Genomic DNA, 24306 nt, shown 5'->3' with positions numbered 1-24306 from the left:
CAATAGATAATGGTCAAGATCTGGAATGGATGATTGTGAATCTCAAAAGAGGAGAGGTTGCAGAGAGGTGCTATAAAGAGACAGAGAGTCTAGAAGTGGCACAGAGGAGCAAGGAGTATTCTGACTCCCTGATCATGACCAGGCAATTGGGACTATGAGCAAAAACGCAGTCAGTATTGGATAGTATCACCAGGGATGCAGCATTGTCAGAAGAGAAACAGGTCTCAGTGAGTACCATGATTTAGAAGGGGCAAGAGAAAATGGAGTTTAAGATGAGATACATTTGTTAAATTACGGAGCAGACTTTCCAGAAAGCTCAGTGAAAGGTGATGGTCGAGTCTTGAATGAGGCATTGTGAGAAGAAAGGTTAAGGATTGTGGAAAGCAGGGAGCATATAGCAGGGACTAGAGGGGTGTGTGTTTTGTTTTGGTTTGTTTTCAAAAGCCATGTGTTCAATATCACAGGGATGAGGAGAGCATAATGAGTGGGGAATATGTTAACCATTGAGGAATGAGTTTAGGCAGACGTCTGCTGATAAGGCAAGTGATTAGAAGTTCAACTTTAAGCCTCTGGGTTTTAGTCATCTCTTCACTAGTGAGTGGCTGTGTTATAGATCTCTGAAAGCCTGCCTTGCAACCCAGATGATCAGGAAGTGTTGCATTTTTGGCTGTGTCTGAAGATAATTTGGGGTAGGCCTGGTGGTATTGTGTCCTTCAAGGGAATGTAGGTGGTGTGGTGTATAGAATGCCAGGCCTGAAGTCAAAAAGATTCATTTTCTGAGTGCAAATTTAGCCTCAGACACTTTCTAGCTGTCACTTAACCTTGTTTGCCTCAGTTTCCTCCTCTGTAAAATGAACTGGAGAAGGAAATGACAAAACACTACAATATCTTTGCCAAGAAAATCCCAAATGGGGTCACAAAGCATTGACACAACTGAAATAATAGAACAAAATTGTGGTCCTCAAGATTTCTAGAAGCCTAGGGAGGACACAGAGGTAGCTTGTCCCATCAGAAGACTTTCCACCTGGCTTTCTAACTTCCATTTGGCAACTGGTATCAGGTTATTCAAATTGCCTTGAGGCTTACTGAAGCCTCAAGGGGAAAAATAGAAACCCTAGAGGGACAAAGCTGGTAACTGCTGACAACATTCTTGCAATCAGAGCAGGTGCTCACGTACCCTTTACATGCAATTTCAGGGAGGAGTGTAGATTATTTCTAAAGTCTTTCCCCCTTCCTTCCTCAGGCCTAAAAATTCCTTGATATGGTTTCTCTCAATTTTCTTGGAGTTTGCATTCTTACCATCTAGATCTAGTAAACCATAAACTATAAAATTAGCCTCCAAAATCATTAGGCCCTTCTCCCAATATTATGCTGCTGCCAAAAACAATTCCTTGGTTTGGCCCATGATTACACTACTGTTCTTACCTTATACCATTAATCAAAAATATATATAAGCATTTGTTTTTGGGAAAAAAAAGCAACAAAAAATCCCTGCTGAGGTCTACACAACTCATCAATTCTCCCCATACTTACGGCCCATGTAGGGCTAAAGACTATTAGGCAATATGGCCAATGGACATTTAATGTGCTCTTGTTCTTTTCTTTACATTGTTTTTTACTTTCTTAAGAACTTGCTTGTAGAACTCTACCACTAGGTTTAGATAAGTTAGATAATTGAGGTGAAAAAACATACTCCGTTGCATGTTCAATCATATCAGCAATGAAGGTCAAAAATAGAATAACTTGGAACCAATTCTATGAGTAATTCAGATTTTAAATGCTTTCAGAAAGCTAGGGATTTTTTTTCCATAAGAGTACTTTTTCTAGTAATAAGAATATCTTGAATTTATAGAGAATATGTCTTAAAAGGACCCCAAAGTCTTCTCATTTTTATGCTCACTTATTTATCTTTTCAACCTTTTCATGAAGTGGCAGCTACTAGAGTATCTCTTAGAGGTCAGGTTAGAGGCCTAGGTGACTTAATGTATGGAGACAGAGGAAAATGGAAGCCGTTTCTAAGCCAGAAGCAATAGCTGCCAATCTTCAGTCAAATATCACTTTCACTAGAATAGTATTTATAGCTCTGGGAGATGGAGGAGGCCTTGCATGCCCTGAAACCTGAGCCCTTGGTGTGGTGTGGTAATGGGCCTGACTGTAGTTATTGCAAGCTCTGTGTGACCACCAGGACTGTCCTATCTTTCAAGGACCCTTCAAATGTGCCCTTTATGGAATCCAATTTAAAAACTATGGGTGCCAAGACATGCCACCTCCACTTTAAAATTGATCCCCACAGCTCTGCCAACTAGACATTCAAAGAATCATTGCACATGCAGAGCTCCAAACATGCAGTCACCTCCAAGAAAGGAAATTCAAAACTGCAGGAGCAACTTGGAAAAGCAGAATAAAATTACCTGATGTGAAATGTAGCCAGAGTGTTCTCATCCAACTGGCACCATCGCAAACAGCACAGGGCCACTTCACAGCAGGTTAAGAAACAACTTTACTCTTCTTGTCCCATAAGGAGGTACACTACCACCTGAACAAACTTTGGAGGGAAAGCTCCTAGAGAATTTACGCAAACCTTTGCTAATTAGTGCTCCTACCCAAAGCTGAAGATAAATTCAATAGAGGTTTTCCAGCTTTCAGTCAAGTGTCCCATGTGACACAGTCTTTTTGTACCTAAGACTTGATCCTCTTCTTGAAACTGACCCTACTAGACCAGCTTTGTGACAGGGGTGAAAATTTCTCACAGCTCTCCCACTGAGTCTGACACCAGTGCCTTTCACACCTGGGTTTTCCTTTGGGGCCTCTTAACCAAGGACTGACTAAATCTGACCATACCTTAGTTTATGAGGTCTAATGAAATCACAGCCCCAGGTGTGACTGGGATATGTGCAGGTGCATTCCTCCTCTCCACACCTCTCCCCCAATCCCAATTCATAGCCTTGTTATTTCTGCAATTTGTCACACGCAGGCTACTGCTGAGGGCTGCACTTTGCACCTTAATGAATACATTCTATTATGAAGACAAATATTGTCCATGCCAAATCAATTAGGCCAAAGAAATTAGACTGGAAATTTTAGAGAAGTGGACTCTAATATAAGGGTTATACTTCTGTCGTATCATGTTGGACTACAGACTGGGTATGAAATCCATAAAGACACAGTTCACGTCAAAAGAATAAAACCAGGAGTCTCTGCCCAAACTCAGCCACTGACTATGACCTAGAGCTATTTCTTTAACCTTTCTTTCTCAGGTGGCCCACGTGAGAGATTGAAAGAGTAGATCAGATTTTCCCTAAGCAACAAATACATGGTTCTAGATAATAGCTGTATGTAGCTGGATACGTGAGGTGATAATTGTAGAAAGACTTTTTTTTTAAGTTTAATTAGTTGAAAATGTGTTTTTTTTTTTACTATTTAAAGTTAATCTTACAATATATCCTTATTTAAAACATTTGTTCCTTTCCTTCCTCAGAGAATTTATCAGAATATATAATGTGCAAGATAGAATTCTGGGCACTTCCAAAACCAAGCTCCAGAAAAGACCAAATTAATCTCAACTATAGTTGGAAGAAGAGGAGAATGAAGGAGGAAGAAATGGGAAGAGGGAAAGAGGAAGGAGAGGAAAAGTGGGTGAGGATAGATGGGAAGAAGAATTAAGAGAGAGAAGAGGGGAAGGGGAGATGCAGGGAAGGGGAAAGAGGGAGAGCAGGTATTTGCCTAATAAGCAAAATGGGCAACTGCTGGTTTCTTAGTCCATTCCCACAGTGGTGATCTTGCTGTAATCAATCAACTATCACCACATCACTACATATGGCCATGCTCGTGGAGCAAATTAGAGGTAAATTTTGATGCTAAATTATTTCTAATTTAATTGAAGCTGTTTAGTAAACCCAGTACTTTTTGGTCACATTCTTAGTGAAAGGCAAAGTCTGCCTCTTGTTTTTTAAAATAAAATCTGCAAGTGTAGCTCCAACCTTAAAATGATATTGCAAAAGCCTTATTCAGATAGGAGTGGGTGGCTTAGAATCTGACAGAGAGGCCAAGATATGGAATGAAATTATTTTTTCATGAATTTAGTTCATATAGCTAGTTATCATTGCTAGTAGATAATGGAAATTGAATTGCTGGATTCCATCCTTACTGCTGTATTTGTTTATATGTTTGGAAAATTTAAATTTCTTTTACTTGAAGCAAAATAGCTGAACTATAATTTAGTCAGGTTCATCCCATTAAGCTAAACAACTGGCTGTTAGAGTTAACTTCTCCCCATGGCCTAGAAAAGTTTCCTGAAATAGGGAAGACAGGAAAAATCAGAGGAGCTTGTGAAAATATAGCATACAAATACCCCTCCTATGAATTGTAATGTATTAGAAATACTAAGGGACCTTCTTTGCATTCTTTAGATTTATTCCTTAAGGTCTTTATTAAGAAAATATGATTGACAGGAATCTAAAACCCACTGAGTTTTGAAGATTTTTAAAAGCTAAAAAACAGCAAGTGATTGCTTTAATTTGATTAATTGTGGCTATTTTCTGTAGACTTGGTATTGGTCATGAGTGACCACTTAATATTTTTCACAAAGTTAAGAGGCATGAATTTTGGTTCGACATTTCATCTCTAAAAAGGTTATTTTTATTTCTGTTATTATGCTATAGCCATAGAGTGATGCAGGTTTTAATAGAAGAATAATTAAATTATATGCATAAACGTTCCCAAGAAATTAGGTGTCCTTTTAGAATTCATTTTTCTTCATGGATTAAATCAATTAACTCATGTTTTGTTTTGTTTTTTTAGCATTAAAAGGTCAAGAAAGATTTCTGTGACCATCCAGTTCAATTCACTGCTGCTCTTTGGGAATATATGTGTTGCTGAATCTGAATTTTGCCTGGGAATAATTTCAGAGATTTTCAAAACCACAGTGTCACTTAGCTTTGTCCTCCAAAACACATTATTAGAAAAATTAGATCCAAAGAGGATTTTCTCTGTGCAGCAATGATAGAGACAAGATGCTTTTAAAAAAAGGATCTTTCTCCCCTACCAAAAAAAGAATTTATTAGATGATATCATCCATACCATTGCTGCTAGAGGCAAAAGTACATAAATACCAAGATTAACATATACAGTCATTTTTATTGTGCATAATATTGGCAGACTAGGACACAATAGATTATTAAGACTAATCAAAATTTGTCACAAAAGCATTAAGGAGACAAGGAAAAGAGAACCATTTCATCCCCAATATTCATAACTTGTCTCTGAAAAGTTGTGTAAATCAAATTGTTATGAATAGTTTTTGTGTCCCTATCACCTGGCATTGCACAGGAGAATCCTTGCATAGGAGAATCATAAGAAAACTTTATTTTCAACTGAATCACTTTCCCCCTTGATTTATGACACTTTTTAACAGTATTCCCAATTGGAGGGGTAGGGACATTTGGCCTTAACAAAAAATCATTAGTAATGCAACAGTCTATTAAATTATTTAACAGAAAACAGTAACTTTCTAATAAAACATTCACAATGGTCCATTACTTTAAAACTCTTGCTTCTCTATGCTCTTGGCAATTCTCTAAACCTATAAGTTGCAGGAAAAGTGTTGACTTCCATGGTTGGGGAGTTTTCTCACCTGGAAATTCCCTGTGCCAATGAAATTCCAGGTCTAATCTCTATCCCTAGCCTATGTTAACAACTAATCTGATAATTAGCTCTTCTCCCACTGCTAGTATAAAACCAATTTTATTTCTCATGGTGCTGTCCAAAGCTTACTATATCCAGTCTTCCAACTCCCTCCTGGGAAAAAAAATACTCATGATATACAGTCATGATACTTCTGAGCAGTCCACCAGCTTCTTCATTCATTTGTCAATTTGCATTTTCCAGCATATTTTTGGCCACCCTCCTCTGTGGCCACTATTGTCCTGGAGTCCCTAAGTACCAAGGTCTATGTTGACTTAATTTGGATGATTTTGTCCTTTACATAACTCCTCTGCTTCTTCCTTGTCTACATCAGATGTCATAACCTAGCTTTCAAATGCTTTTATCAAGGATATGAATGATTAGGAAGGCCACAATGTACTGCAGTGGGGAGCAAGTACTGACCAGCAGTCTGGGCACTGCACTAATATCCATGAAATGTTAAGAAACGTAGGCCTCAATCATATTGGGAAGACCTTCTATGGAAGATTTTAATGCAAATTTATGAAAAAGAATCCCATAGGATAAGATAGTATGAATGGGTTTCAATCTGTATTAGTGCAGTGAAAAGACATCAATGATATCAAAGATCTAAGAAGTATTAAAAACTAAAGTAGTACCTAACTAAATTTAGCAAATACTCATTGAACGTTAACTATGTGTATGATACTGTGCTAAGTGCTATAGAGGGACACAAGACGAGTAAAAAATAGCACTTAATTCAAGGAATTTACAATGTCAACGCAAAGATATGACAGATACACAAAGAACTATAGTACAAAGTATAATGCAGCAAGGACCGTAGGAAAGATTTAAAAAAAAAAATGTGTTCTGGTGGTTCAGAGGAAGGAGAGATCATATATGGATAAGAGGGAAATGATTTAAAAATACATCATGGAGAATATAACATTGGAATAAGACAAAGCCTCTTGCCCCAAGGAATTTATAATTTCGAAGCAAAAGATTAGACAGGTATACAAAGTATATCATATGGGCCATAAGAAAGGTAAAAATAAGATGATGTGGGATTTCAGTGGGAGGACATATATATAGATTGAGAGAGATTTAAAAAAAAAGAATTCTTGAAGAAAATGGCATTTGAGATGGTCTTCGAAAATGTGTGGAATTTTGACAGAGGATATATAGAGAAGGTTATTCCAGGTGAAAGGAACAGAATGAAAAAAAAAGCTTAGAAACAGGAGAAAATGGGTAATTCTAAAGAACAACAAATGATCCAGTTTATTGTGTTGAATAGTGTGAAGAGGAAGACAGAATAGTGTGAAGAGGAAGACAGAAGAGTGAAGTTAAGCTACAAAGACTCATGACAGGGAGAAATAGACTTATAAGCATATTACCAAAACTAACTCATGCCCTAGAAGTTGTATAAAAATAATAGTAGTAATAACAATAATAACTAGCATTTTATATAGTGCCTATTATGTGCTAGGCACTACGCTAAGTTCTTTACAAATATTATTTTATTTGATCTTCACAATAATCCTAGGAGGCAAGTGCTATTATTATCACAAATTTACAGTTGAGAAAACAGAGGCAAACAGGTGAAGAGACTTCCTCAGGGTCACCTAGCTAGCAAGCATTTGAGGCCACATTTGAATTCAAATTATGCAGACTTCAGACACAGTGCTCTATCCACTGCATACGGGTGCCAAATTACTGAAATAATTAATCTCATGCGCTGAATTAAATTTGGGCATGTCAAACGTGTACTATCTCTGGCCAGTGCATTCATCTAAACATACTGTGTAACACTTCAGAATCTAAAGTCCTCATTTTGAAGAGGAAGACAGCATGTACTGAAAGAACCTATGCTCACATTCCAGCTCTTAGACTTACACTGTATCTGGGACCATAGACAAGTCACCTCTCCTCTCTAAGTAGGCCTCACCTTCTTCACCTAATTGTAAACCAAAAACAGCACAGGGCCTGGAACATAGTCGGAGCTTGATAAACGTTTAATGATTTGACTAATCTGCAAACTAAGGGCCATAACAGCGATGGATCATAGATGTAGCTGGAAGGCACTTCCGAGGTTATCACGTCAATTCCCTTCATTTTCCTATGACAAGATAAGGAATATAAGATACTGGTTATTCCTGTCTGATGCCAAAATAAACCAATGATTAAATTAATTCAGTCAACTAGCTATTACATTCTAAGAAAAACAGTCAAATTTATGATCTAGCATCAAGGTAGATCAAAAAGCCGGGCTGTTTCAGATATATTTTTCTCTTTCTCACCTTCCTTTCTTCTTTCCTTCCTTCCTCCCTCCCTCCCACCCACATTCCATTTCTTTCTTTCTTCCTTTTTTCCTTCCTTCTTTCTTTCTTTCCTTCCTTCCCTCCTTTCTTCTTTCTTTTCTTTCCTCTCCTTTCTTTTCCTTTCATCTAAAGACTACAGTTTGGATGCCACCATGCCTGGTCTGAATATTTTTTTAAATTGTTTGTGTTGTCATCAATTAAGCATACACAGCCTTTTAGAAGTCTAATGAATTGCAAGGGGTCAAAAACCACAAGCCAAGGACCAAACTGATTGACTGTAACTATATTTACAGATTGAACATAGGCCCACTAGGCCATAGTCTTCCTTACGGTAGTTACTATAAACAGGGCCTTTATTTCAGAAAGTCCAAAGTGTTTTCATTTAAGCTTTTAAAGTTATTGACTTCCAGTTGTTGTTTCAGTGTCTGGTCACAATACAGGAGGACATAGACAATCTCTCATGCATGAGCAAGGGTTATCCCAGACAGTTTAAAAAATATTTTTCTCCTTAGGAAGGAGGAAACCAACTTTTCCCTCTTTCTTAGCTAAATTGATCAGTAGACTGAAATGAGGTCAATTAGTCTTTCTGAGACCTTCTGATGGATGATCTGACATGAATATCATTCCAGGGCCTAATTTCAGTCAAATAATGAATTCTGTATTTCTAATCATTAAAGTTGAAATTATAATAGATAGTATTCTCTTCTACTGTTCATGTGACTTAACTCTTTGAAGGTCATAAGAGATACACTATTAAATAATGCAGACCAGACATTGCTAACTTAATAAAATTGAAATGTCACTTTGGCTTGAATTGATTTTCTTACCTAAGGGTCACTTTAGCTTGCAAATCAAAAATGCCTTGTGTTCACACATGCTAAAGAAGGCTGCCTTTTCCTGAGTTCTTTCAAAAGTGTAGATTGATGGGATTTGATTTGTATTGGGTCAGTATCTAATGGCCTCCTCTTTGGGACCTGAATTATTCATAAACATCAGGGTGCTTTACATGGTCTAACACTCCTGAAAGGTGAGTATGACCAAGAAAATTGCACCAGCTGCAAAGTCAAACCTCTTTCTTGACAATAGTTCCATGGAAAGAAATACTAAAACTTCACAAAAATAAACATGGGGAGACATATGAAGTGATGCAGAAATAAAAAAGCAGAACCAGATGAACTCTAAACTATTCTACAATAATGTAAATGAAAACGACTCAAAAACAACCAAATTCTGATGAAAAACAATGATGACCAATCTTGGTTCCAAAGGACCAATATTAAAAAACAATGCCTTTCTCTCAATAGAGAAGCAGGGTTCTATAGATAAAAATGTTTCATACTGTCAGATGTAGTCACTTTGTCAGTTAGTTTTGCTTAACTTTTTCTCTTTGTTATGGAGGTTAGGCAGGTAGAGAGATTAATAGATAGCAGTCAAATTGGAGTCAGGGAGACCTGAATTCAAATCCTCACTAAGACATTTAGAAGCTGGTGACTCTGGGAAAGTTATCTTCTCCAGTCTCAGTTTCCTTATCCATAAAATGGGGGTGATAAGAGCATCCACTTATATAAGTTTTGTGAAGCTATACATATTTAAAGTGTTTGACAAACTTTAAAACACTATATAAATGCTAGCCATTGTTAATAGAAAGAGTTCTACTTGTGTGAAGGTGTGTTGGGAACTTAATGTAGCATTAAGATAAAGGCATCAATAAAACATTTTTTAAAGCATCCAAGGACTGTCTGTATAATTTTGTTGTACAAGAATATGGCTATAACAATAGTGCTTGAAAAAAGTGAGACATGACCTGGGATTTGGCTGGGCTTTTTAAATTTATTTTGTTTTGTTCTGTTTCGTTTGTTTTTGTTTGTTTTGGGGTTTTTTGCATTTTATACAGAGATTTTAAGTGAATTTATAAACTTTTATAATAGGACTTCAAAGGGAATTATCCTCTTAAATTAAAATATTGTTTGGACATGAAATTTTACCTGCCTTTTCATATCTGGAATTAGTATACCTGCTACTAATAATTTAGTAGCTAATAGCTTTGCTTTTCACTACTTCTTGTCTGATGATTTCAAGCTAAGTGGTACCAAATACCTTCTCTCTAAAATGGTTGAAGATGTATTCTTATTCTGGGAGTCATCTTCATCTCTCTCTCTCTCTCTCTCTCTCCATATATGTGTGTGTGTGTGTATGTATGTAAGTGTATCTACATATATATATATATACATATATCTATCTATATAGATATAGATATATTCAATCAGATACCAAATCTTGTAATTTCTTCAGTCACATTTCTTGCGTACTCTTGGCTCCACTAACAAAGCCACCACACTAGTTCAAGTCTTCATCACCTTGCACCTGGATTATTATAATAACCTTCAAGTTTTTTCATTTTTCTTTGCCCAACTCATGTCTCTCTCCACTCAAACATCCTCCATTTGGCCATTAAGAAAATGATTTTCCTGAAGCATACATCTTCCCTCTCTATCTCTCCCTAATCACTGCACAGTAAATTTTAAAGGCTCCCTATTGACTCCAGAATCAAACATAATGTCCTTTGGTATTTAGTGCTTAATACAATGTGGTCCCTTCCTACTGTTCCAATCTTTTTACATTCTATCCCCTTCCATGTACTCTATGAGCCAGTCATACTGGTCTACTTGCTGTTCCTTGAACATATATGTGTCTGTGTGTGTGTACACATATATACATGCATATACACACACACACATATACATATATTCTCTTCCTTAATAGACCGAAAATTCCTTGTAGAATTTGGGGTTTTTTGTACATGTCAAACATTTAGCACAATGCAAGACACATGGTTAGCATTTAACAAATACTTATTGCTTGAATTATTGAAGGGGAAATGAAAATAAAATCACAAATGGCACTGCTCTAGGTCTACCCACAAAAGAAAGGGATTTAGAAGAGTTTAGTTATTCTTTCTTCATTCTTCTTTTCATATGTGAGGATTCCTTGCTCTGGCTTCTTCTCTCTAAGCTCAAATTATTTTTTTCTCCTTTTTTTCTAAAATGCTTTGTGATAAGAGACTTAGAATGAACCTCAAGAGAAGGCTAACCTTCCATGTTAATTAAAAAGTGGGGTACTGGAGACAGCCTTCTGTTCTAGGTGTGAAGTTATAAAGACCTGGGTTCATATCCCACCTGGCAGGTTATTCTAGTTGCTTTAAGAAGTGTATTATCTACTAAGTAATAGATGAACTGTGATCTGCTGCAGTAGAGATTTTCATGATAGGAGTTTCTCACTCTGCATAGTGTGTCTGTATAGGGGGAGAGAGGATGATTACAGCAAAATGAAACCACAAAGTTCATCTATACTATATAAATTAACAGAAAATATCATGGATAGAGGCAGCCCACAGACCTGCACCCACAAAATTAAAGGATCATATATAGAAGGGACTTCAAGGGTCATTAAGTCCAGCCCCCTTATTTGATAGATGAAAAATCTGAGTAAGGCTCAAAGACGTTAGGAGAATTGAGTGAGCACAGATAATATCTGAGGTAGGATTCAAACTTCCTTACTCCAAGTTCAACATTTTATCCACTAATCCATACTGTACCTCCCACTACTGATACTAGTGATATAATTTTCAGGAACTCTCTACTAAGTCATAGATGGCTTGAGAGCTGCTTTGGTGAAGGAAGTTTCATTTTGTATTACAAAAATGAAAGTGACACCAGATATTTGAAAAAGGAAAGCTTTAAAAAAAAACACTGTGATCTGGTCTCAAAATCACCATTTTGTTTTCAAATCATGGATCAATTAAATACACAATCCCCATAATGTTATGTTATGCCTATCGTACTGAGGTCCAATACTTAGTAATTAAATAGTCATTCATTTTTGTCTCATTGCAAAATTTAAAAAAGGGTGGGGGTTTAAATGTCTATGTTCCTAGAGTCATTAATATTCCACAGATGTTAGACTAGATTAGCAAGTGACAACACAGTGGGTTGGGATTATGATCTATTCAAAGCTCTCAGTAATGAATACAGAGCACTGTGATTTAAATGTCTAATATCAGTCTTTTAACAGGAAAGGGGGGCAGAGGAAACCTGCTGAGGTCCGACTTGGACCTGAGCTATTTATTTCTATTTATTTCTTTAAAATAGCTATTTATTTCTCTTACAATTCCAGTCATTTTTTGTTACAAGCAGTCACATAAATTGCTAACAAATATCTATCTAAGTGCACTTTTTTCTTTATTTTTAAGGAAAGCTAAAAAGTTTTTTAAACTAAATCTCAGATGGTGTCACAGGAATCTATATTTCTCTAGTTTTTCAACCACAAGGATCTAAAACATTCACAAAGTATAGGCTTCAGATACCACTATATGCCCTCAGCCCCACAGTCATCTCTCCCTAGTTTACAGCATACTAGATGTGATCATTTTGGGTCACCACTAGAAATGGCTAAGCATTCTAAATCATTTCACTTTTCTATCAATTTCTCATTGCCACTTGGTCTGAAAGAGGAATTTTGAAGAGTAATTACTGTTAAAAGTTTAATTTTCAAATTCTAAAAGAGAAAAGAAAAGAAAGGAGAGAAAAGGGAGAGAGTGAAGGAAGGAAAGAGGGAAGGAAGGAAAGAAGGAAGGAAGAAGAGAATGGAGGGAAGAAAGAATGGAGAGAGTGAGGAAGAAAGAGAGGAAGGGAGAAAGAAGAAAGAAGGAAAGAGAAAAAAAGGAATGAAGGAAGGAACCCAGAGGGAAAAAATAGAATATGATATAACCAGTAATAAATCAGAGAAAAAAATAGAAAATGAAAGGTGGGAATGATGGCTCTGAAGGACCCTCAGGGGACAGCAGCACATCAAAATACACTCATGCATATAGCTATGTATTGTATATATAGTAATGGAGAAATAGTGCTACAAGAAGAAACAAAAACTCCAAGAAGATGCAATAACTTCTGGAGAGGTGTCGAGAGATGGACTCCTCAAGGATATGATGGGACTTTAATTATAGTGAAACAAAAACAGCTTCATCAGCAATTCCATCTAAGATGATCTGAGAGGACTTGACAGCTTTCATCATTTCCTACCAAGTCAACACCAGGACACTCTGGGGAATATGAACACAGACTTTAGCTTAAAAAGCAAAACAACAAAAACAAACAAACAAAAACAAACTTAAGCCACACTGGCAAACCAAAGGTTTTTTGGTTTTTGGTTTTTTCCCCAAAAATGGACATATCCTATTTGGCATATTTCTATTCTTGTAGTCCTATAGCTAATAACTAAATAAAGTGCTTTTTCTTCTAAATCAAGTGCTTTTTACCAATTTCCTAAATTGTGTCATCAGTAAAGAACTCCTTTTCTATTAACCTCATGATTAACTCCCGAGGACATTTGGTCAAGAATTCACAAAGCATTCCTCAGTGAATGCTTTCTTGATGTGTGGGAATTCAATATACAAATTCAGCCAATGACATAGTAAATAAATCCTACTGAGTTATATGAAGCACATATAGCTTAAATCTTTGACAAACTACCAGTTTTGGCAAAAATCACACAATCCTAATAAATAGAGGCAGGATTTGAACTCAGAATTCAAGCTAAGCACTCTAGCCACTATACTATACTCTCTTCAGAATACTAATATCCATTAATAATAGGTATCAAACTTCAAAAATGATTTCTTCATATTTAATTTCATTGTCTATATCTTAACCAGCTTTTAACTGTGGTCATCTAGAACAACTTAATTTGTGACCCAGTCTCATAGATTTTTCCTGACCTACTATACAGAGATAATCCAATACTCAGTTAGGGACTGGTTAGCAAGAAAGCACTTTCATAACGCAAATTATTGCCCGCATGTTGAGGAAACATTCTATTACAGAAAGCTAGTTCTGCTTTTTTCAAAATGCTAATAATTTGGAATAGCTGAAATCCCCTTCTTTCCAGGCCAGCCAAATGAAGAGATTAGATATGCCAACAAGCCATCTTTCTCTCTTTGCCCGGCTTTGCCACTCACAAATTAATCTGTTAATATGCATCTCCTTTCTCCTTTTTAGTAAAAGAAAACTAATTCCTTTTCTCTATAAAATGTTTTGAAGATATTGAGGTGAATATGTCACAAAAATAAATACATCTAATGATTCTATTATTAATATCAGCTTTTAAAGCACTAATGAAAATTAAGCAACTTCAAAGAAAAATATTGTTGAGATTTTCCATTGCCATGAGTTTAGAGCAGGGATTCCTATCCTCAGGTCCATGAACCTGTATGCATGTGTTGTATGTATATATAATACATATATGTGTGTATGTGTGTGTAGGTATATGTGTGTATATATATATATGTACCTATATACACATACATATATAGGTGACTATATTTCACTGTAATTGATTTCCCTTATAATCTTGTATATTTGTTTTATGTATTTAAAAATATTATTTGAAGAAGGGAGCCATAGTCTTCCCCATAATAGCAAAGGGAATCAGGACGCAATAAAAATTTAAGACCTCTAATTCTTATCAAGAATATCAGAAATTGTAATACAAGGATCTAAGACATCTCTAAAGGCCTCATGAGGAAAATGCTATCCAAAAGAAAGAACTATGGAATTTGAATGCAGATCAAAGCATACTATTTGCTATTTTTTTTCTTCTATTGAGTTTTGTTTCCTCTTTCTGGTGGTTCCTCTTATTGGTTCTAATTCTTACTTATATCACTAATGTGAAAATAGGTTTAATAGGAATATATATGTATAGCCTATATCAGATTGTGTGCCATCTTGGAGAGGGAGGTGAGGAGGGAGGGGGAGAAAAATTTTAAATTCAAAAGTATATGAAGTGATTGTTGATAAATCAAAATAAATTAATAAACAAAGAATATCAGACATTATCAATACAGTGATGGACTGTGACATCAAGAGCAATGGAAAGGAGCTAATTCTCTTCCCTTCTAACCTTTTCCTTTTTTTTTTGGCTAGGCAATGGGGTTAAGTGACTTGCCCAGGGTCACACAGCTAGTAAGTGTCATGTGTCTGAGGTCAGATTTGAACTCAGGTCCCCCTGAATCCAGGGCCAGTGCTCTATCCACTGCTCCACCTAGCTGCCCCCTAACCTTTTCCCTTTTTAAAGAAGGAAAACAAATTTAACCTCTGGGGTCTTGGTTTCCTCATATGTAAGATAAGAGAGTTGTAATAGTCAACCTCAACATTTCCTTCCAACACTTAAAATTATATGTCTCCAATAGAAAAGCAAAGAAAAACAGAATGAAGCAAAGCATAGAGCACTTTTTACCCAGTCAGAAGTAATGGAAAGAAATGAAAGTTCTCTAAATAATAAGTGGAAAATCACACAGATCCCAGCTCTTGAATTAGTGACAGCTGGTAATTTTAGACAGGACAGTGGGAATCCCTTCTCTCCCTCCCCAAATGTAGGTTGACTGTGAGTGGGCTTATGTGACATTCAAATGTCAATTCAATATGGAAAGCAAAAAAGAAAAAAAATGTTGGAGGGAATTAAGAAAGGGATAGAACACCAAAAGTTAAACTATTCATTTTAAAATATGGTATATTGGTATTGGAAAGTTCCTTTCATCATCATAGACATCACCTGCTACAGTGCCCCTATTTTACAGGTAAAGAAAAAAAGGCTAGTAGCAGATGTAGGGTTAGAACCAAAGTTTCTTGCCAGACAGTTCATAATTCTTTCCATGATGTGAAGCTGCCAGTAGTAGAAAACAATAAGAAAAGAAGGAGAAAAAATCTGTGATTGACTGAATTTTTAACTTTTCCACAAGGAGGCAGAGACCATGCAAAAGACCAGCATCTAAGCTTTATGGATAAAGATCAAAACCAAATTGAAAAAAATATGTAGTTTGGCTCTCTGGAGACATGCTTCATTTTTTGCCTTTGAAGGATATCTGGATATGAAGTAGGTTTGTGGTCTATGTCTCTGTGAATTTCGTATTATTATTCATCTGCCTTTGACTTAAAGCAAACAGCTAAGCACAGCAGGGAGTAAAACTGCCTAACACTTTCTTCTACATGTAATACTGGTCAGGTCATTTCATATATTATTCACATCATAGCTTGCTGCAGCAATTTCAAGAAGTCCTTCGAAGAAATTTGTCCTGTGATTACAAGCAAAGTAGAAAAAGAAAAACAATAATAACTTTAGGTTTTTTTAATAAAGGAAGAAGGAAAAAGCTACCCAAAATCTTTGAGTTTCAGAGAATGAGGAGCCAAAGAATAGATGTCCATCAGTTTAATGAAAATGACAATTACAGTCACCTGAAAATAAGCAACTAAGAGAAAAGATTACCATCCAATTTAGAAAAAAAAAAAACTCAATTGAGCAAACATTTAACATTCATCTTACCAAGGATTGGCCTTATGCAATGCTAACACAAGCAACAATCTACATGGTATGACTTAGGAGCTTTGGGAATTGCCACTTTCCTTCCAAATGCCTTCTCCATCCCTTGGTTAATGTCTGGAAATCTACTAGTAGTGTTCTAATATTCTAAGTCCTGTGAAACTATTAAAAAAATAATTTAGACATGTGATGGTAGACATGTGATAAGTCAGTAGCGCATCAGTTTGAGTGAGTTCTAGATCCTTTCCTGGCCTTAGTTTTTGTATTAGCACAGTGGTCCTCAAACTTTTTGGTCTTAGGACTACTTCACACTCTTAAAAATAATTGAGGATCCTCCTTCCCACAAAGAGCTCTTGTTTATCTAGGTTATATCTACAAATATTTGCCATGTTAGAATTTAAAACAACAGTATTATTAGGAAAAGAATTTTGACCTCCACCTAGACCCACTGAAAAGCTCCTGGGGACCCCCAGGAGTATACAAACCACATTTTGAGAACTGCTGCCGGGCAGCTAGGTGGTGAAGTGGATAGAGTACCAGCCCTGGATTCAGGAGGAGCTGAGTTCAAATCCAGCCTTAGACACATAACACTTATTAGCTGTGTGACCCTGGGCAAGTCACTTAACCCCAATTGCCTAGCAAAAAAATAAGAGAGAGAACTGCTGCAACAGAGAACAGGATCACTGATAAGAGACAGCCACAAAAGAGAGGAGATGACAGAGATATTGAAAACAACCTATTTCACAATTTTGCCTCACGTTGATCCTGCCAGGTGTGACCAAAGGTTGGTTTCTTCCTTTTCTCCTTCCTTTCTTTATGCCTACCTTCCTTCCCTTCTTTCATCCTTCCTTCCTTCTATTCTTTTTTAATATGGTTACTTACTTTAGACAGAGAAGACTGTAATTTTATTTTTTGGATTTTAGAATATCTCACCAAAGAGAGGATTCTGGGAAGATGGTGGAGTAGATCAGAAAATTCCAAGCTCTCAAGATTTTCCCTGACAAAAGAGATAAAATAGTTAACACCTCAGGGCAAACAAAGTGTGAGTAAAAATAAATAAGTATAGGGGCACAACAGGGGTCTTCCTGGGCCAATTTGAGAATATCAGAAGAAAAATCCTAGGATGAAGTTTGGTCCCTATGAAGAGTAAACACCTTCAGGCTGGAGGGGGCAGGGGAGGTGGGTTAACAACAAGCAGCAAGCCCTGGAGTTAGTTGGTGGGGAAGGCTGCTGTGGCCACAGCCACAGGACTTTTACCCCCAGGTAGTGAGGGCAGTTGGGAGCCTGAGCCAGGGAAGATCAAGGGAACTCTGCTGATGAGGAACCCAGCTGTGCTGCAGAGAGCAGTGGGAGTGAGAAGGAACCAGCACACACCTGGTGAGTATAGAAGCAGTGGGGCAGGATGTCCCTGGCGTGAGCACATACAGGAGGCTGGAGGTTTGGCTTTTGTTCCAGGCTAGAGGGGAGAATTAAAGATCTAGGGCAAGAGGCACCATCCCTCATACTCCAAGGCTAGAGGTGATTATAAAATTAAACTATTGCTACCAAAAAAAAAAAAATGCACAGGCAAAGGAGAAAGAATCCAACCATAGAAAGTTATTATGAGAATAGAGAAGACTGGGTTTCGTCTTCAGAGGAGGATATTGAAACAAAGAAACTCTCTTCTACCCCAAAGAGCAACATCAAATAGTCATCTACTCAAAAATAATTCATAGAAGAACTTAAAAAAGACTTGAAAAATCAAATGAGAGGATGGAGGAAAAACTAAAAAAAAAGGAGAATAATCCAAGAAAAACAAGAAGATTATGAAAAGAAAGTCAACCAATTAGAAAAAAAAAGATCCAGAATCCTAAGGAAGAAAATGACACCTTGAAAATTAGAATCTGGCAAGGCAAAGCCAATGAAGTTGTAAGAGATCAAGAAATAATTAAACAAAATATGAAGAATGAAAAAATAGAAAAAGTGAAACATCTTATAAGAAAAACAAATGATCTGGAGAACAGATCAAGAAAAGAAAACATAAGAATAATTGGACCACCTGAAAGGTATGATAAAAAAAAGAAGCTTGATATAATAATAAAAGAAATAATTAAAGAAAACTGCACTGAAGCATTAGAACAAGAGGGGAAAATTGCAATACAAAAAAAAATCCATCAATCACCACTTGAAAGAGGTCCTATCAGGAAAACTCATAGGAATGTTATAATCAAATTCTGAAACTCCCAGCTCAAGGATAAAATATTAAAAGCAACAAGAAAAAAAAACAGCTTAAATATGATGGTGCCAAATTAGAATCACACAAGACCTAGCAGCAGAGATACTAAAGGACTGCAGGTCTTGGAACACTGTATATGAAAGAGCAAAAGAACTGGGGCTCTGGCCGAAAATATCATACCCAGCAAAGTTAAGCATAACCCTGAATGAAAAAAAAAAAGACATTTGATCAACTGTCAGACTTTCAAGACTTTGTTTAAAAAAAAAACCAACTGAACTTAATAGAATATATAACATATAAGAGCCAAGAGAAACACAAGGTATATACCAAAGACTGATTACAAGGGATTCAATAAGGACAAACAATTTACTTTTTATATATGTAAAATGTAAGACATATGTCTAAGATTGTCATTAGTAATTGAGTGGTTTGTAAGAAAGATTGGGGTAGACCTGGGTATGATATGACTTTAAAAAGTAAAACCACCTAGGAACATTTAAAAAGAGTAATTCTTCTATACAAATGAGGTACAAGAGGAAGAATTGATACAGAGGAATTAGAATGGGGAGGAGGGCTAGTAGTTCTGGTAACCTACTTTCATCAGGAATGGGTTTAAAAGAGAACAACATGTATATATCTAAAAGAGTATAAAAGTATTCTAAATTCAGAAGAAATGAAATGTTAAGGGGACAGGGAGTGGGGAGAGGACAAGAGAGGGAACTCTAGAGGGGAAGGTGAGGAAATAGGTTATGGGGGCTATAAAAGGTTGTTTAGATTTATAGGAATGGGAGAATAGGGGAGAGATGCTTGCAGCTAAATAATAAGCTAATAAATTGTAAGCTAAATAATAGGAGGGCAAGGTAGTGGGTGAAGTAGAGAAGTCAGGTCGACAGGAAACAAGAGATATGTACAAGCATAAAAACAAAGATCAGGAGTAGAATTTGTTGGGGAAAGTATATGTCTATATATGTATGCATATAGGTGTATATGTGTATGTATGTATCTATACGAAATATATCTGTACTTAATTGTAGCCTTCTGGGTTGGGGGTGGGGAGGAAGGGCCAGGAAAAAAAGAACAAAGTAGAAAGTGCACAACAGAGAACAAAGGAAAATTTTCAAGGAAGGAAAGAAAAGATGGAGAGCTCTCAACATAATGTGTAGTATTTAGCATACAGGCTTTCTTGAAATGAAAATTTATTGTTACATATTTTGAATCCTCTCTTATGTTCTCCTTTGCACATGACATGCTTATTTTTATTTTTTCTTACTTTGTATTTAAGTTACAATATTTAAGTTTATATTTTTTTTCTTTCCTCTATTCTATATTTGTGTTTTGGTGTTCAAGTCTAAAATAAAATAAAAATAAGAAAATTTCACCTCTTTAAAATAAAGAACTTAAAATGACTTTCAACAAATTTACAGAGATCCAATCTAATCAATCAACTAACTCCCTTTCATCAAGTTGTTGTTTTTCAGTCATTTTCAGTCCTGTCTGATTCTTCATGACCCCATTTGGGTTTGGTTTTTTTTTTTGGCAAATATACTGGAGTGGTTTGCCACTTCCTTCTCTAGCTCATTTTACAAATGAGGCAAACAGGGTTAAGTGACTTGCCCAGGGTCATACACCTAGTCATTCTAAGTCATTGGTCCTTTTCAAGAAGGAAGAATGAGCCACAATAACAGCAATATGGACAGCCAAACTACATGTCTGAGGCTGAATTTGAACTCAGGAAGATGAGCCTTCCTGACTCCAGGCCTGGCACTTTATCCATTGCACCATCTACCTGTCCCTTCATCAAGAGGATTAAAATGAATGCTGTGTTTACCTTCTAAACTCTTTCCCAATGACCCAGAGTACTCCATTTCCATTTTTAAAGGGCTTAAATTTGTGTCTTCAAAGGGCAACTAAATCAAAGACAAAGGGGAGGACCGCTGTAAAAATTTCTGTCATACTAGGCCCCTGAGGAGTCTTCCGGTTTAGAAAGTCTGTGTTTGCTCATGGCATCCATATACACAGCACTGAAAGCAGAATTTTTAGGACATATGAACAGCTGTGTGGGTGGCTCTTTCTACATGTTAAATAGAGTTCAGTAGTGCTTCCGCCTCTGGGTTCTCTGAGAAAGCTATGGAGACCAAAGTAGCCAATCACCCACTCACAGTCCAAACTTACAGTCCGAACTGTGGAAAATAGGCGGGTAAGTGGGTGGAAGATAGTCTAAGTGCCTTTTTAAGCATTGAGAAATGCCAGAAAATCCTTCTGAGCCAAACTAGACCTGATCCAGGTAAAGTCATGTCTACAATTCCAATGGCTTAATAGTGCCTTCTTCCAGGCAATCCTGCTTCGAGAATGAGGGACAAACTAAAAACTGTAAGCAGTCCCAGCTGCCCTACTTGGGAACCAGATGGCCAGCTTCTGTTGGGCAACTCCTCCTCTCACCTCCCCTTCCCTCCCCTCCCCTCCTCTCCTCTCCTCTCCTCTCCTTTCCTCTCCTCAGGTATCATGCCCTTACCTGAGAATGTTCTGCCCAAAGGAAGGTAAATTTTGATGGCAGAAACCTGCCTAGTTAACTTGGGGTTTACTGACTAGATTTCTTTCTCAAAGACCAAGCCTTAAACCCAATTCACTCTGGATCTCTCAACGATTAGACAACCATAGGTCCCTGTCCTACCCAAGTACCACTTAAAGGTTACTTTTTGGGCCCTCCTGTGGCTCAGAGTGAATGTAAATAGTAACTGTTTCTCTTTTGGACAGCAACCCTGAAGGTCTTCCCCTTCCAGTTTGATTTTTTTGTATTAAAGGAGACATCCCTTGACTCACTTCTTAAAAAGGCCTATTCACTAAATGCATGTTGCCTCACTCAAAGTGAGAATTTGAAAAGACCTTAACTTAAAAAACGCCAAGGTCTCCCACTGCATCCTAGGCTATCTCCAGTCCTCTTGATCGATATCTGGTCACTGGACCCAGATGGCTCTGGAGGAGAAAGTGAGGTTGATGACTTGGGTCCTCCCTCACTCAAATCGAATTCAATTGCAAGTCATGTCATCATCTCCCTGATGTCATGGTTCTCTTTGAAAACAAAGGACAAACCACACAGCTTTTCAGTACAAGTACTTCTGAGAGAAACTATTGTAGTTAACCCTTAACCAGACCATTTTTCTCTGAGAGACTAGAGATTTGAGTAAGTTCCTGAGGAGTACTCAAAATAATGGGACAAAGGCAAGAAGAGATAGGTCCCTGACATCAGAGGCAAATGTACACAATGTCACCATTTGTTGAATATTAAAAAAAAAATTAGCTATGAGCTCCTTAAGAGCAGGGGCTGATGTCTAATTTAATGTGATAGATAAATACCTGGGATTAGGCCTCAGGGGAACTGAGTACTAGTCCTGACTGCCACTAACCAAATATGTAAGCATGGAAAAATCATTTGGGTAGGGGGGCAGCTTCAATTTCCTGAGCTACAAAATGAGATTTCTTTTTGATATTTCAATATTCTGTGACTCTTGTTTTTTCCATCTCCCATACTGCCTAGAATAGTGATGTGCACAAAACAACATACTAACAATAAATGAAAAAATAAAACCACCTTATTAATTACATTTGTCAGGGAGGCCCTAATCCTCCTACTGCCAAAAACAAAATCATAATTTCATCCTACCTTCCGGATAAAGCCTGGAATTATTTAGTTTAAGCTTTGATCCCTATTAAAATGCAAATCAACTGAAAGTAATAGTATTCAAAGTAGTTATTTACACCTTGCTTAAATGAAAGCCATGAGAGGGTATTGATAGGAAGTGGAGAGAGAGAATGTGAAAGCATGGGGTATGTAAGTGCTAGAGTGCCTGTGTTCAAGAGCCAATATTGGATTGTGAATATCCTGGCCCAGAGACCAGAACACTTCGTACTGAGTTGTTTGTGAAAATGTTCAAGTTAATGGATAAATCTGGGGTTGGTTTTAGAAAGGTACCTCTAGGAGGAAGAGGAAGAGTTAGAGCAGGGGTAGGAAGAGAATAAATCAACCATCAATTCAGGAGCAGGAGAGACTGCAGCAAACAATCAGCTTTTCAGTGGTACCTGCTCTGTGCCAGGCACTAGGCTAGGTGCTGGGGACTCAGTCAGTCAAGAGGCATTTATTAAGCACCTGCTATGTGCCAGTCACTGTACCAAGCCCTGAAGATACAATAAAGACAAAACACAGTCCCTGCTCTTAAGGACCTCACACTCTAAGGGGGAGGCAGCATGCAAACAAGTAGGTACAAACAAGTTATATACGGGATAAATTGGAGATAATTAATAGAGGGCCGGAGATCCCCCAGCACTGAGGGGGATGAGGACTGGTTTCTCAAAGGCAATAGGATTTTAACTGGGAAGTGAGGGAAGCCAGGAGGCAGAGTGTTCCAGGCATAGGAAAGAATCAGTGAAAATGCTGGCAGTATAAAGATGGAGTGTCTTTTGTGAGGAACAGCAAGGAGGCCCATGTCTGGAACATAGGGCATTTGAAAGATGGTGACGTGCAATAAGCCCTGAAAAGAGCCAAACTGTGAAGGATTTTAAATGCCAGCTGAGGCATTTGTATTTTATCCTAGAGACAATAAAGCGTCCCTGAAGCATTTTCGGGAGAGTGAAAAAGAATGGAAGATTCTGGTGTTTTATGCAGTGTCTATATCGTACCAAAACAACTACTTGAAAAGTGAAAGGCAGCATGGTGAAAGAGAAAGGATACCAGCCTAGTAACAGGAAAGCTGGGGCTTAATCTTACCTTTGCTACTGTGTGATCTGATGTATATCTTAACATTTCTGGGGGGCTTTACTTACACTCATTTAGTGCACGATACAGTTGGACCAAATCATTTCTTAGATCTCTTGAATTACAATAATCTAATGAAATAGTTTTTTTTTTAAATGATTCCACTGAATCAGTTGGTTGTAAGGTTCTGTGTGGCCCTAGCTATATTGAATATATTGTGTTCTACAAAAAGCTTCTATATTTGGAGTTCATGGAATTTATGTACTTTAATTTGAGAAATAGGAAACATAATGAGGCCACTGATGAAAAAGAATGCTCAATTTTCTACCAAACAAAACCCATCCCCATAGACACGGAATTTTTATTATCTTTCCAATGACAAATTGATTCACTGTACAGGACTTAATAATATTTGAAATTAGGAACATGGCATTAAAGTTCACAAACTGATTATCATAATTACTATTCATTTCATCTTGATTGCTTTAGCAGGAATTCCTGATTAAATCTGTCTGCCCCAGTAATTCCTGCAGATCTTTTTAGGTATTTTTTCTGTGCTTAGAATTGAAGTGAGTCATCTTGGTATGGAGGACAGTGCACTGAAAACCAGGAGCCCTGAATTTTAGTCTTGAATCAGCCAATAGCTAGCCATGTGACATCATCCATTTTTCTTCTCTGGTTTCCAGTTTCCTTACCTATAATATGAAGGCATTGGACAAGGAAGTTATATAAGGTACCCTTATCATATATGTAGCATTGCATCATTCTAATTTTATAACCTGGCTCCATTAATAATTATAATAACTAGTCACATTTTGACTGTGACCAGATGTTTATAAAATGCTTTCCCAACAACAACCCTGTTAATAAGACATTATGAGTATTATTATTCTTATTTGTAAATGAGGAAACTAGGCTGTGACTTGCTCAGATTCACATAGGTAGTGTCAAAGATAGAATTCACAATCTAGGTTTCTTAACTCTCAACCCCA

The 24306-nt window shown here is 37.0% G+C and overlaps 1 long non-coding RNA gene across 1 annotated transcript in view; it reads left to right on the top strand.

Annotated features, from left to right (window-relative positions):
• The first annotated feature begins 22593 nt into the window (after positions 1 to 22593).
• Positions 22594 to 24306, top strand: part of LOC114035397 — a 33203-nt gene continuing 31490 nt past the window's right edge. Inside the window, exon 1 of the long non-coding RNA XR_003568219.1 lies at positions 22594 to 22816. This is a non-coding gene — a long non-coding RNA (uncharacterized LOC114035397). The remainder of the gene's footprint in view (positions 22817 to 24306) is intronic.

This window comes from Vombatus ursinus, unplaced genomic scaffold (assembly GCF_900497805.2).
Source record: "Vombatus ursinus unplaced genomic scaffold, bare-nosed wombat genome assembly UNPS02009205.1, whole genome shotgun sequence".
NCBI lineage: Eukaryota > Metazoa > Chordata > Mammalia > Diprotodontia > Vombatidae > Vombatus > Vombatus ursinus.
Note: the sequence above shows the minus strand (reverse complement) of the source record. Positions and strands in the feature narration are given on the sequence as shown.